Genomic DNA, 14,641 nt, shown 5'->3' with positions numbered 1-14,641 from the left:
AAGATAGAACAGGCTTGAATGGGGATTTCCCCAAAATTTTGGAAATCAGTGTTATCAAGCAGTTTTCATAACTACAACGAGAGTGGGGAGAGACAGAAAATACCCCCATTGGCTGAAATAGCCAATAATGCTCAAAGACAGCTGAACGCTGGAAGTTTCAGGACAGACGAGGAAGTATTTTTTCACACTGCTCGCTGTTACACTGTGGAAATTGCTTTCACAAGAGGAAAGGATGGCCAACCACTTGGATGTCTTCAAAACAGGATTAGATAAATTCTGGGAAGATAAGGCTATTCACCCTGATGACTACATTCTACCTCCACTGTCAGAGGTAATATGCTTCTGAATACCAGTTGCTGGAAAAGGCAGTGTTCTCCAGAGGCCACTCCAAAAGCACAATGCTGAACTAGAAGGGCCACTGGCTTGATGTAGCAAGGCTCTTACGCTGTTGGCATTATAGATTTTGGAGAGACCCCAAAAGAGAAGATTGGAGGCCAGTGGAAAGTACTGGCTAAGCTTTCTTTCCAAGGCAGGGTCTCACGTGGGAGAGAAGCATCAACATGACAAAAGGTGTCATGTGGCCCATCTGAGAGAAGTTGCCATGGTGATGGGGTGGGGTTCAGAGTGACAGGAAAAGAGCAAGGTGTGCTGGGAAGAACGGAGATTAAAAAAAGAGACTGGGATCCATCCTGCGCAGGCTGGTTGGGAGAGATGCCTTTGAGTCCAGTGCTGCACTGCTGTGGGGAACAAGTCCTGCGTGAGATGACCATGCTGTGCGAGCTGGACTCCCTACACGTGGAATGAAGGTGTAAATAGGTGAATAAACCACATTTATTAAAGCTACGACACTCTCCGCCACATCTTCAATCCGCCAAAGGAGCACAGACGTTGGGTTAGCAACTGGAACTCCCTGGAGTTTTCTACTGCTTGGCAGGGGGTAGCACCCACTATTGTAACATTATGTTATGTTATGTTATGACATCACAGTTTAACTTCCCTGTTACTGCTTCAGAAAAAATCTGCATCTTTGGGGCAGGGTTTTTCCCCTTAAGGTCCAGAAACTTGAGGGTTTTTTAAAAAAAAAAATTCTTAAGATACAGAGTTCAAATTCTGCCTTTCTGTACTTGAGCCACAGAACCCACCATGCCATAGTGATGATGAACTAACTGGTCAGCAACTCTCTCTCTTCTCTCAGCTAAGTTGCTTTCCGCAAGGCCCTCTGCTTCATTCTCTTCAGTGGTATTTTTCTGCCATCTGGCCTTTATAGACCCACCTGTCTCTGGGTGGCCCTGATATGTAGTAGTATCAACTAGTGTGCTCCTAGTGGATATACTTAATCCACTTTCCTTGCCTCCTCCCTTGCATTATTGATGATTCTGCCAGTCCTATTAGCTCCCTAAGTATCTGGAGATGCATTTTGAATGAACACTCAAGTTCCATATAAAATCAGAGTTGCCTTATTATTCAAGAGAGGAATCCCAACGGTGACTGGAAGGAGGGAGGCTCAACCCAAATAGCATCAGCTCCTAATTCCAAAGTGCCTTGCCAGCAATTTTATTCTGCTTTACAAGCCTGCTCCCCTGCCAGAAAGCCCCTTAATGTTCCTTGGACTCCAGCTAGAAAACTAATGCTCCCATTGTAGGGAAAAGCCTCGCATCAGATCTGAGCCTCTGTGGCCCCCGACCCATCTGCCATATCTTCCACTATGCTTCTAATCCCAGTATGTCCCTTATTAAGCAGGCATTTTCCAATGTGAGCAGTGCAGAGCCCTGTTTATATGAAAGCAAAGGAAGGGAGCCAAGATGTCAGAGAATCATAGAATTGAAGAACTAGGGTCATCTAGTTCAACCCCATGCAAGGCATGAAACTGTGTGTGCACACAGACACACACACGCTCTTTTCTGGAGCAGTCATTATGGTTTATGTCTGTTAGAGTCAAGAAAGCAGAAACACACACACACACAGAGAGAGAGAGAGAGAGAGAGAGAGAGAGAGAGAGATCGATCTTCATTTCAGTGGGCTCTGGCTAGGTGAAAGGGACAGAATCATTATAGTGCAATTTCCAGCTAAAGTAGAAATCAGCTGGGTCAGCATTGATTCGTAAAAGCAGGGATGAAGGACCTTTTCAGTTTGAGGACTGCATTCCCCTCACAGGCATACATGAAGGGTCTACATGCCAGTGGTGGCCAAAGCCAGAGGCAAAAGTACACAGAGCAACAGATACGACTTTTCCTTTTTGGACAGCAGCCTGCACACACTCCCGACACACTCTTTTCCATCTAGGCAAGCAAGAGGTGTCATCGCAGTTCAAGATCACATCCCAGCCAGGCAAAAGCACTCAAGGACAAGGCCTGTACAGGGTGTGGCCTAGAGAGAGGAGGTGTGGCCATTTAGAGAGGACTGGAGGGCCCACCCCCACTTTAAAATGTGTGCAGCACTGGCCAACCATGGTGATCCTATCCAGGGCTTTTTTTCAGCCAGGGCTCGCCAGAATGCAGCTCCAGCACCTCTCAGGTAGGCGCCATTGCCATTCTAAGAGAATGAGGGAGGTGTTCATGGTGAGTTCCGGCACCTGTTTTTCTAGAAAAATAGCATTGATCCCATCCCTCTTCCCTCCAAGCACCAAAGATCTATAGTGACCTGTTTTGGCCAGAGTTGGATCATAAGAGGTATAGTATGGCAATATCCACTTGGAAAATACTGTAGTCTGAGTAGGGCATATGGCTCTATACATTGACCCCAAGGCTATGTACATGTTAGTGGCTTTAAAAGTAGCAAGGTCACACACCAATGTTTCAAGCCACATTTGCATGTTGCTGCACACAAACCAGTGAGAGGGCAGGGATGTCTTCACCTCATGTACACCTGATGTTTGGTTTCTTTGCCCCTGCAACCCCTATTCATGAAGCTGTCATCTGCACACGCACTGTCATCTGCACATGTGCAATGAGTGTCTCAAATGTACACTTCAGGTTTTAACTGCAAAGTGAATGTGGCTTCAGTTTTGCTTTTGGAGTGAAGCCAGTTTGAAGGGGAATGCGTCAAATAGCAGCATTTCTCAAGAAACTACACAATAGCTCTGCATTGTGGGTAATATCATGTGTTAAGGTAAAGGTCCACTTTCTGTTAGGTCCACTTCCTGTTAGGTCCAGTTAGGACTGACTGTTAGGTCCAGTCGCAGATGACTCTGGGGTTGCAGCGCTCATCTCGCTTTACTGGCCAAAGGAGCCGGCGTACAGCTTCCGGGTCATGTGGCCAGCATGACTAAGCCACCAAACCAGAGCAGTGCACGGAAACGCCGTTTACCTTCCCGCTGGAGTGGTACCTATTTATCAACTTGCACTGCATGCTTTCGAACTGCTAGGTGGGCAGGAGCAGGGACCGAGCAACGGGAGCTCACCCCGTCGTGGGAATTCGAACCGCTGACCTTCCGATCGGCAAGCCCTAGGCTATGTGGTTTAACCCACAGCACCACCCGCGTCCCCAATATCATGTGTACACAGATTCAAAGCCAGCAGTGGACGTGCACTGGAGCCAGAATAATGGGTAATGTGTAAACAAACTAAGTTTTCTGGTAAACAGCCTATAAATTACTCAGCTTTCTATACTGTATATCATCAGTGAAACTTGTAGCAGATAACGTCCTAAGAAAAGGAAAAGGAAAATAACACACATATACCATTGAAATGTACATCCCAGAACTAATTTGGGAGTAATTCTTGTTGATTTCAGCAGAACTTGTGTCAGGAAGTAGCTATGCTTACTATGTCAGCCTTATTCTTCCTTTGTGGCTTTATCTCACTTTCAGATTACAGATCTACAAATTCTGTGAGATAATAATCAAACATCAATTTCTCACAAAGGACTAGAGCTTGTCTGAGGGTAAGCTTGCTCACAAGACAAGTGGGAATTTACCCCAGCATAACAATACAGACTTTGAATCAGTGTCTCCACATATTTCATGGACATGTAGCAGTATAATGCCTAACTATACCATTTATTTGCTTGTTGGCTAATTCTTTCCCATCAGTTTGGCTCCACTGAGCCTTCTGGGAACCTAATTAAATAATATAGAAGCACATCATGGACCATGATGATGAAAGAATTTGTCCTCTGCCCCTCTGCATCACCAGGAGTCCTCATGGCAGCTAACAATGATACAAACTTAACACAATAAAACACAAGCACAGGGAAGCACCAGTGCAAAACTCCAATCCCTTTTTTAAAATTGAAAATTTATTTGTGTGCATGTGGACGTACCACAGTCTCTAAGCGGTGAGAAACCTCACAGCATTATCACTACAACAGATATTATTCCAACCCTTTTAGGTTTCTAGGTTACCCACCTTCCAAATTCATAGCTTTGGTTCCAACATAGAGAGCTATTCAGGTGTAAGTGTATTCCATGCTAGCCCTGATCTACTGTTCTCCTGGCCTTAAGATGATGTGGCCTCTGTCTAGACGAAGGAAGGAAAGCTGGCCTCATCCTTCTGGTAGCATTGCTGGCTTAGTTGTTGCTAAGGCAACAGACCTGCTCTTGACCAACTCCTTAGACATGTTGAAGGGGGCCATTAACAAAGAAACTGGTTCCATCACTTCAGCAGTTCCCTCTACTACAGAACCCCATCATACAGCTATAAAACCACATGCTAGGAGAGAATCCAAAGATGACATCCAAACCAACCAACCCCCCAATCCAATAGCACTGTTCTTCCCCTTGAAGAGGCCTGCCCCAGACCTACAAAGAAACAACAGAATCACAACTTTCCTTGTAAAGTAATAGCAGCGCCTGGCACAAAAAGCATGTGTGATCAAAAGCACATAGTCATAGCATGGTTATGTCATTAACCATGCCATATGGCTGAAGAAAGCTGGAATCCAATAATGTCTGGGTGGTCTACACGTTCTCCACCTTTGCAGCATGAGAACCATAAAGGCATTTAAAGGATTTTTATTTTTATTTTGGCCTAAAAATGATTGTATCACAGCATCTTCTAATGTCTGGCACAAACCAGCACTCATTTAATATTTATTTTATTATTAAATTTGTATTTAACCATTTGCAGATCTCAGACAATGACAAATTGGAAATAAATGTGCCTCAGCTACTCTGAGCGTGCAGGTCTCTGCCACCTTCCTAATGTATTTTATTTTGATTGTTAAAAGCATTTTGCCTGACCTACCTTTTGAGCTCTCCAAAATGAGATGCATACACACACACAAACAAACAAACTTAACCACAAAATAATGCTCTCATCGTTAAGCGAGAGGGAATGGTGTTGCTTGTTTGTAGGATGAACCAAGGACATTGGGGGGGGATCAGGACCCCCAGCCTGAGCAGTGATGAGCAGCGACAGCACAGGTCCCAGGGTCACAGCTTAAGGAAGGGCACTGCCCTTAGGGGGAAGCAAATGAGGCTTGTTGTGTCTCCCTCAAAAGCATGAGATTCCCTTTGAAGTTCAGCAAGGAAGCTAAAAGCAAAGCAGATGAATCAAAGCATCCACTTTGTCCTCCCTTCACCTTCATCTCCAGAGAGCTGCAGGAGGAGTTCAGGGGTGTGCATGACTAAACTGTGCAAACAACTCATGGCTCTTAGGAACAACCCCCGGTATATCTGTAAGGGCAGCTGCTCTGTCACTGTATATACAACCACACAGTTGCTTAGTGAGCTGGAAAAAGCATGGACTCCTTTTTAGAAACCCACAGGCACGTGGCTGCTTCGACAGCCCAAAGAAGTGTAAGAGCAAAGTGGCAGCACAGTTACAGTAAATAGAGGGACCTCAGTTCTTTGCTGCTCTCTTTGTAACACTTTCTCAGGTCAGGTGACTGTCAGAGCCTGGAATCCTGCACAGAATTTGGACTCCTCCTGTGGGCATCTCAACTTCCATGTTTTGATTGGTGCATGTGGCTAGCCCTCGTGGTTTCAAAGCAGAGACAACAAGTTCCACCCAACATTGGGGGGGGGCTCATCGCATGCGTGTGATGTCACAAGTGGTAGGTGCATGTGATGTCACAAGTGAGACACATGTGTGATGTCACGTGCATTGGGAAACCCAGCAAGGCCCACCGACAGAAGGCCAGCAAGGCCCTCAAGATTGGAGAGGGGCTCAGCCCCATCCCCACATACTTGTGGGGGGCTGCTCATACATTTGGCACCTATGTTTCAAAGACAAACCTGGAAACCTGCCCAGCTTGATTTTGTGATTCTTTCTTTTGAAGGCTTAGCATTTGTTAATGCAAAGCAGCCTTAGAAGTTGTGTACAAAACTAGTTCAAATATATGTTGGAAGTGTAAGGAAAAGGAGGGGACAATTTATCATATGTGGTGGGATTGTAATGTAATGGAAAAAAATTGGGAAATGATATACAATGAATTGAAGAAAATGTTCCATTTAACATTTGTTAAAAAAACGTGAAGCATTTTTGTTAGGGATTGCAGGGAAAGATCTGCCAAAAAAGCTGAAAAACATCTTCATGTATGTGACAACGGCTGCGAGAGTTCTAATAGCACAAGGATGGAAGACTGAAGAAACCCCAACTAAAGAATCATGGCAAGAAAAATTGATGGACTATGCAGAACTGGCAAAACTGACATACAAGCTACGGGACAAGGATAACTGTGACTTTAAAGATGAATGGGAACCCTTTACAAAGTATTTGAAGATGCAACAAAGCGAACTGGACTCCTTGGCTGGCTTTGAATAAACATTCACAACCTTTTTATTGATAATAATCAGCTAAATAGTTTGAGGATCTATACAACTTTGTAACATGCAGAAAACAGCATTCTCAGAGAAATCAAAGACTGGAACTGAGGGAACTCAGGGGGTGGGGGTGGATGAGTTTTGTGTGGGAGGGTGGAGGGAGGGAGGAAAAATGGGGGGAATAAGGATGATATGTTTCTGGATAATATGTTTTGTTTTAATTTTGAATAAAAATATTTAAAAAAGAAGTTGTGATCAAGAGCTTGCAACAGCAGGGTGGGATATGGATGAAGAATGAAGAAACAGGGGCTGCTTAACCCTTCCCCCTCCAATTATTTCCCATACTTGAAATTATTCTCCAAGCCGCTTTCTCACCTGTGGGATAAAATATTCATGTACCTAGGGAGTGTGATCTAACATAAGAGAGTTTAGGCTGTTGCACAAGTGGTTGTACAAACAATAGTGCAAGTGGTAGCATGCAAAGCTTAACTGTCATCAAGCACAATGATGACAGTTACACCAGAGGTTTCACACCATCTTTTGCAAGTGCAGTGCACCTATTGGATTCAGCTATTACTAAGAAGAGGGCTCCCCTTTGCAGAATGCCACTTGTACGAGTGAGCTGCCACAATTGCGTATTGCCCAGTATATTTCCCCCCGCAGGTACAAAAGCTCTGCAGAGAGTGATTTTTAAGAGGAAAAATTGCCAGAGATGAAAGAGTTAAGCAATCCCTCCCCCCCCCCCACACTCTTTTCACTCTTAAGCACACTCCCCAAGGTTGCTTTTCATTTGGAAAGAAAATATATGGGGGGGGGGGGTTGAGAGAGAATCACACAGCTGAGGATCATGTGTAGTTTCAGCCTCAGCCCTGGCTGCAATTTAGCAATGCTGAACAGCTTGGAAATGAGCAACACCGAACATGTGGGAAACATTCCATCAGATCTTTCAAAACCACAGATGTATCACACACGGAGCATTTGAAAGCAAGGGTACAGCTGGAGCCCAATAAAATGGTTTGGGGACATTGTGTTTCTGGTTTGTGATTCAGCCGAGCCAACGAAGGAAGTAAATGCTGCAAATAGGATATGGGTTTAGATTTGGATTCCAAATACATCTATGAGTTCCCGTTTCAGTATGCTGGCTCCACACTAGCGGCCAAGGCTCAGAGTCCAGGAGCACCACTATTATTTTGTTAAGGGCCAGTACGCTTAACATTTTCCATCTGCGTTATACTTCAACAGGCTAGGAGCCAAGGCTAACTTGAGTGTTACTGGCAGCTGGCACTCGGTTTGCCTTCCAAAGATGCATTGTTGGACTGAATTAGTCAGCCTCTGAACAGTCACATCGTGCCTGGATGTACTCTCTGTGCTGATCATGAGTCGTGTTCATGGCAGTGCATTCTTGTTGGGGTCTTGTACAGAGGGAGAAATCCCAAGTCTCCATAGGGAGGTGCATAAGCCATCTCTGCAAGGGGGACACATGAATCTTCCCAGGGCAGACATGCATGATTTGCCCCACTGTACAAGATGTCTAGGAAAAGTCTTATCTTAACCCTTAAACGGCCCTGTAGTAAAAGGAGGCTGAGCAGAGGACGCAGCGGAAGGGAACAGCTTGCAAAGATCATTATGTATCTGGATGCTATAGTGAAAAGCAGTAAAAAACCAAACTCCTGGGGGAAGAGTTAAGCATCCCCTTCTTGCACCACATCACTCAGCCTTACAAATCCATTTTTCATTTTAAAATAGGAAAGGTACATGTGCATCGTTACATGGACCAGGTAGTTCCCCCTCCCTGAGGTGCGGAAAGGGAATGTGTGACACCCAATGTCATTTAAAGCACATATAATGGTATAGACATATGTGGCATGAAGACTCTATAGGGTGTTTCTGAGAGCCTTTTCCACATCAGATTCTGAGGTAAACAAAACTGGCTATGGACAGTACTGATTCTGATCGCAGGTGTGTGTGTGGGGGTGTTTCATATTGACACATACCAATCAAGCCAGCCTATCATCACGGGGCAGGGGGTCAGGAATAATGTAGAAACCATTTCCCATGTGATTGCCACAAGGCAGAAAGAAAGAGAAAGAGAACCTTCTCAGTGGTGATGACTCATTTATAGAATTTGCTGCCCAAAGAGGCCTACCTGGTACCAACATTGTTATTCTTCTTGGGCCAGACAAAGATGTTTCCATTCTCTCAGACTTTCCAATGCATTTAATATATATAAAAGATGATAGATATAGATGATAGATAGATTAGATAGATAGATAGATAGATAGATAGATAGATGATAGATAGATAGATATAGATAGATGATAGATAGATAGATGATAGATAGATATTCACATGTTTATCCTGTATTTTATTGATGTATTATCTTGTAATTCATAAACTGTCCTGGAAGCTCTGCTGAAGAATGTCATTTTCCATCTATAATCTGAAAGGGCTGACCTGAAATTCCTCCGTAAAATTATTGATTGACTACCTGGCGATACTATGTGATGACAAAGCATTACCACGATGCCAGTTAGAGTGACAGTAGTGCTTTCTGCCCTCACTCTCAGACGTGTTGAAAGGAAAAAATAGTGGAAGGTAGCTGCAGAGATTTTGGGAAGCACTATCATTCCCATAACCTTGAAACAGGTATTGGCAGTGGGAAATGGTAACCTGGTTGTGTATGGAGGGATATTTGCTCCCTTCCCACCTGAGCCCCCAAATTGGGGGCATATTTTTTTAAAAGAGCTTTCAGCTCAGCCCAAGTTTGGCATGGTATAGTCCAGGATCATGTTTATCCTTTGATTATTTGCCACTTATGCAGAATACTTGTCACTCCTTTTCATTTTGTGTTGAGAAAAGTGTTAAAGGAAGGTTTTGACCCAATCCTGTATTTATGGACACAAATGTTTGTACACCAACTTTCATAAAAAATTGATTCCAGTGTTTATGCATGAGAACATGTTTGAAGAAGGCAGATGTAGCTGCAAACACATAGCTACATAATTCATGCGAAACATGGGAAAATCCATTCATGATATCAAGGTTGAAAAGGAGCCAAAATCATTATTAGAGCCAGAGCCATATTGATTGAAGGAGTCGGCTTCAGGCATGGAAACAGGAGGTCGGGGTGGGAAGGAGGTGAAGTACAGTCTCGACATTAACTTCTTGGGTTGTATTGATCCTGATGTGAAAAATAAGATCATGGCAAAGGGGAAAGGAGCTACAATATTTTCAAAAAGACAACAACAGTGAAATTGTCTAGCAGTTGTCTCTCGCCACCCCTCACCCAACACTAATACTTACTTGAGCCTAAGGAGTATTGTAAACAAGTGGAACCTGCTACAAAATCCTGCAGCGTGCAGTTCTCAATTTTAAAGTTACAGCCAGCCATGTCCTCTTTTGGAATATTCCATTCCATTGTGCTCCCAATAGGCCCTCGATGTTATATGGCCACTGAGCATATACTCATTCTCCACTGGGCTGTTTTGAGGGTCACTCCCACCTGTTCCGATTCCATCAGTCACCCCCCCCCCAGTTGATGGAATTTGCATTTTAAAAATTGCATTTTAAAAATCCTGCACATCTGATCCAAAGAGTCTTGGTGTAATTTGGCCCTCACCTACAGTATAAGACAAACCTCTCCCCCACCACTTCTGTGACTGATAACATTCACCCGGCACGACTTCACTTTAGAAATGTGATAGACAACATTTCACAGTTGCAAATCAATCTAATGACACATGTTGGACTTGGTGTTGCTGTTTTTTTTTATAAAAAAATTGAGTGGGAGTCAAGTCACAATTACAACAGGAAAAAAAGTGAGACCAAACCAAATTATTAAAGATTCTCTATTTTTTTCATTGTTGGGAGATTCTGCAGTTATCCAGGGAATGCAAAACAGGCTGAAAATGAACATGAAACCATATTCTGTGGCCCAGTTTTTTCGGATCTCCCCAACTACTCCAAGTAAACCTTGTGCCATATTCTCTGGTGGCAGCAATAATGGGAAGCTATTGACAAAAGGCAGCTGTTTCTTTCTCACAATGAGAACTATTTGCTAAAGGAGGCAATTGGCACTTAAAAATTGCCATGTTACTGTGGGGAAATTTCATGGCTAAGTGCTGCACATAGAGGGATTATCACAGCAGTGAGATGGCCGGCGAGAGGAGAGCTCAGCCAGAAAACACTTTGTTGAATAGAGCATATTGTGGCACAAATCATAGTTTGCAGAGGGAGACGATGCAAGAACATAAATGCTGTCCAAAAAGTATTGTAACACCTTGCGCCATTGGTTTTCTGAATAGCTGAGCTATTCATGATGCGGTAGAATATGAGTTGGCATTAAACCTGTTAGTGTATCCTAAGTCCTCTATGTTTGAGTAACATGTGAAGAGGACTCCTTGCCGAAAAACTTGGAGAACCATGGCCATTCAGCCTCGACAATCCTGGCTACATGAACCAATGGTCTGACTTCAGTTCCCTTGGACATTTTTATTTAGATAAGTTTTTAACATTTATATTTAAATGCTTTGTCACAGAGCATGTTTTCAAATACATATGTAGATACTAATGTACCTCCAGACTGGATGACTGCAATGCGCTCTACGAAGGGCTGCCCTAGAAGCTGCAGGTAGTGCAAAATTCGGCAGCTCAACTGCTCTCTGCAGGGGAATCTTACCGTCATATTAGGCCAGTTGAAGGAATTGCACTGGCTGCCAATTGGCTACTGGGTTAGGTTCAAGGTTAGAACCAGGATGCCTAAAATCTCATCTCTTCCCCCTGCATGCCCAACCAATCCCAGCATTCTGCAGGAGAGGACATCTTGCAGATACAGTGGTACCTCGGGTTACAGACGCTTCAGGTTACAGACGCTTCAGGTTACAGACTCCGCTAACCCAGAAATAGTTAAGAAATTAGCTTCAGGATGAGAACAGAAATCCTGCTCTGCGGCGCGGTGGCAGCGGGAGGCCCCATTAGCTAAAGTGGTAGCTCAGGTTAAGAACAGTTTCAGGTTAAGAACAGACCTCCAGAACAAATTAAGTTCTTAACCTGAGGTACCACTGTACCATCCTACCAGGAGGTCTGCTCCACACGATGTCAAAATCAAACACAGAGTGTAGCAGCACCTACCCTTTGGAACTCCCTGCCACTGCATATTAGACACATGCCTTTTCAGTGCCTGCTAAAGTAGCCTTTCAAGAAGCCTTCTAAAACCTTTACCCCAGTTGGTATCCGTCTTTGAATTGAATTGAATTGAATTGAGTGTGTGTGTGTGTGTTGTACTTGCTTTAAACTGTTTTTATATTTATAATTTTTCAAAAATTGTTTTTACATATGCAATTCATTTTAAGTGTTTTTTGAGATGCAACTGTTTTATATCTGTTATTCTAAAATTGCTTTAGGATGCCTCATGGAAAGTCATTCAAAATAATACTTTATCTCAATGTGCACACGTGTAAATATATTTTATTCTGAAATATGTATTTGTAGTGCATTTTGTTATTTTTGAGCTGAGAAGTGTATCACAAAATTCAGAGAACTGCAAAAACCGGGAGCTGCAGATCAAGAAGGTTTGCATTGGAATTAACAGATACTGAATTCCTCAAGCGTCACTATTAGACTTGGCACAGATGATGCACAAAGAGTCACTTGATGGACTTTTTTACAAGGGGAGGGGGCGCCAATTGGCACACTGAGACCCTGCTCACTTGGATTTGTATCCAAGTTGCATGGGTCATTAAATGCCATGTTGTATAGCTAGGGAGAATCAACACTTCGTGGTCACAGTAGGTCTCTGGTCCTGATCCAGTAAGTGCTACGCATTAGGAAACCTGTTTCCATGCACAGCCATGCTTTGCTGGATCAGATGAGAAAATGGAGTAGGGGGTGGAATTAGGGGGAAGGCCTTCTCTTTGATCGTCTCCTTCTTCTTCTTCTGGAGTGGCAGGAAAAAATTGGATAGAGCGAAAGGCAGGAAAAAATTATGCAAAACACATTCTCCCCTGTCCCTCACCAGCCCAGGTCTACACTCATACGGTATAAATATATAACTCTCTTCAAAGTCTCCCACTGTGACATGCAATTACTTTGCAGCATATTCTTCTACACGTACTGCTTAAGTATACATTTCCAGGATCTTTAAAGCCATTACCAGCGAGGGGAGAATGCATATGGAAATGTAAAAAAATAAAAATACAATTGCATACACTCAATACTTTTTTGTTCCCCTCTGTCTCCACCCATTTTTGCCTGCAGGAATTTATAAAGGAATTGATTTAATGTCTCAATTATTCCTAGTGAAGTCTCACTCACAGTCTTGTCTCATTTAAGTAGAAAGCAAAGTGTAGAATCATATCTGCTCTGTTCCCAGTGGCATGGTTTACAATTTAAATGAACTGTCTTTATCAGGTAAGCAAATTTCTTTGTACTTACTGATCAAATGTGTCCAGCAAGAATTAACTAATAAATGCAAATATTTAGAGAAGACATCAAGCATGACCCCATAATGATGACCTATGTAAATCCCTAAGGGAACATAAGTCTGGATCTCACATGCTTGCTCATCACTTGATGACTGCAGCATCAAGCCATCAAGAGTGTGTTAACTAATAATCATGTGTAAAAAAAGATATCACCTCATCTCTGACACAATGCTTTGTAATAGATTCATTTCACGCATTAAGAACATAAGAAGAGCTCATCTGGCCAATGGCCCATAGTAGTCAAGCATCGTGGGAAGCGCACAATCAGCAGTGGCAAACTCTGGGCTTTAAAATTTCATTGGCACCATGTGCAATGCCAAAATTGGTCAGGCATAGCCAGTGGTCAAGCACGGTGGCAGCTGAAGTCTGGGTCACAATCTGAAGTCCCCTTCACTGCTTTAAAGCCATCTAAAGGCCATCACTGCATCTTGTGGCAGCAAAGACCATAACTTAATGATGCATTAGGTATGTAAAACAGGGGCAGTGCTCTTTTCCTCTTTCCAGAGGCACCCAAGGGTTGAAAGAATGCTGTTGCATAATGTGGTGAAGGACAGAAGTATTTTCTGCATGTAAAAATAGCTGCACAATTTACATTAATTTTCCTAAGGGAGCAAATCCACTGACCACTCACATGTGCACACTTCTGTCCTCGTCAGAGAATGAGTGAACCATGCTAATTTTGCAAGGCACACCATTTATTGATGCATTTTCATCATTTCATTTATATATTAATCTTAATTTCTTTCTTTCTTTTTGAGCAACAGACTGGTTTACAGGCAATAACATAGAATACACAACCACAACTAATAAGAACAATATTATTAAATCTTTAAAAAAATAAATAATAATAAACAGCTTATAAACTCCAGGGTTCGTTCCATTTGCCTCTAGATCAGCAATGGATACCTTTTTGGTTGTGTTCTGGTGCTGGCATTTCCCTGATTGCTGTCCTTCATTATTTGTACCCTTGAGGCTACAGTATCTTAATTTTCACAACCAAGTTAAAAAGTGAGAAAAAAATGGAAGTATGTGACTTGGGGTGGCACTTCTCACTGTCTAGGAAGAGTATTTCCACACTTCCACTGAAGTGTGCACAGAAGTCAGTGGCATCAGCAGGGCGGGACTTTGGGGTAGAAGTTTAAGGCCCTCTCAGCAGACTGGGGGTGAGGGCAAATACAGCAGACCTGGCTTGCCGCCATTTGGACCATAGAAATGCTGCCTTACATGGAGTCAAACAACTCATCCATCTAGCTCAAAACTGTCTACACTGCATGGCAGCGTTTCAGACAGGCATCTCTCCTGCTTCTACCTGGGCTTGTGTGAGATTGAACCTGAGACCTTCCGCATGCAAAGCAGTTGCCCTACCACTCTGGCCCTTCCCCATGTAAGAAGAAGAAGAAGAGTTTGGATTTGATATCCCGCTTCATCACTACCTGAAGGAGTCTCAAAGCGGCTA

General features: G+C 43.2%; 1 protein-coding gene across 1 annotated transcript in view; it reads right to left on the bottom strand.

The window, feature by feature from the left end:
- The window catches only part of LOC128412019 (deubiquitinase DESI2-like), a 42,936-nt gene that overhangs the window by 11,384 nt on the left and 16,911 nt on the right, over window positions 1-14,641 (bottom strand). The gene's annotated exons all lie outside the window — the stretch shown is intronic.

The sequence above is a fragment of the Podarcis raffonei genome, chromosome 1 (genome assembly GCF_027172205.1).
Source record: "Podarcis raffonei isolate rPodRaf1 chromosome 1, rPodRaf1.pri, whole genome shotgun sequence".
Taxonomy (NCBI): domain Eukaryota; kingdom Metazoa; phylum Chordata; class Lepidosauria; order Squamata; family Lacertidae; genus Podarcis; species Podarcis raffonei.
The sequence above is the reverse complement of the archived record's forward strand: the minus strand, read 5'-3'. Positions and strand labels throughout refer to the sequence as shown.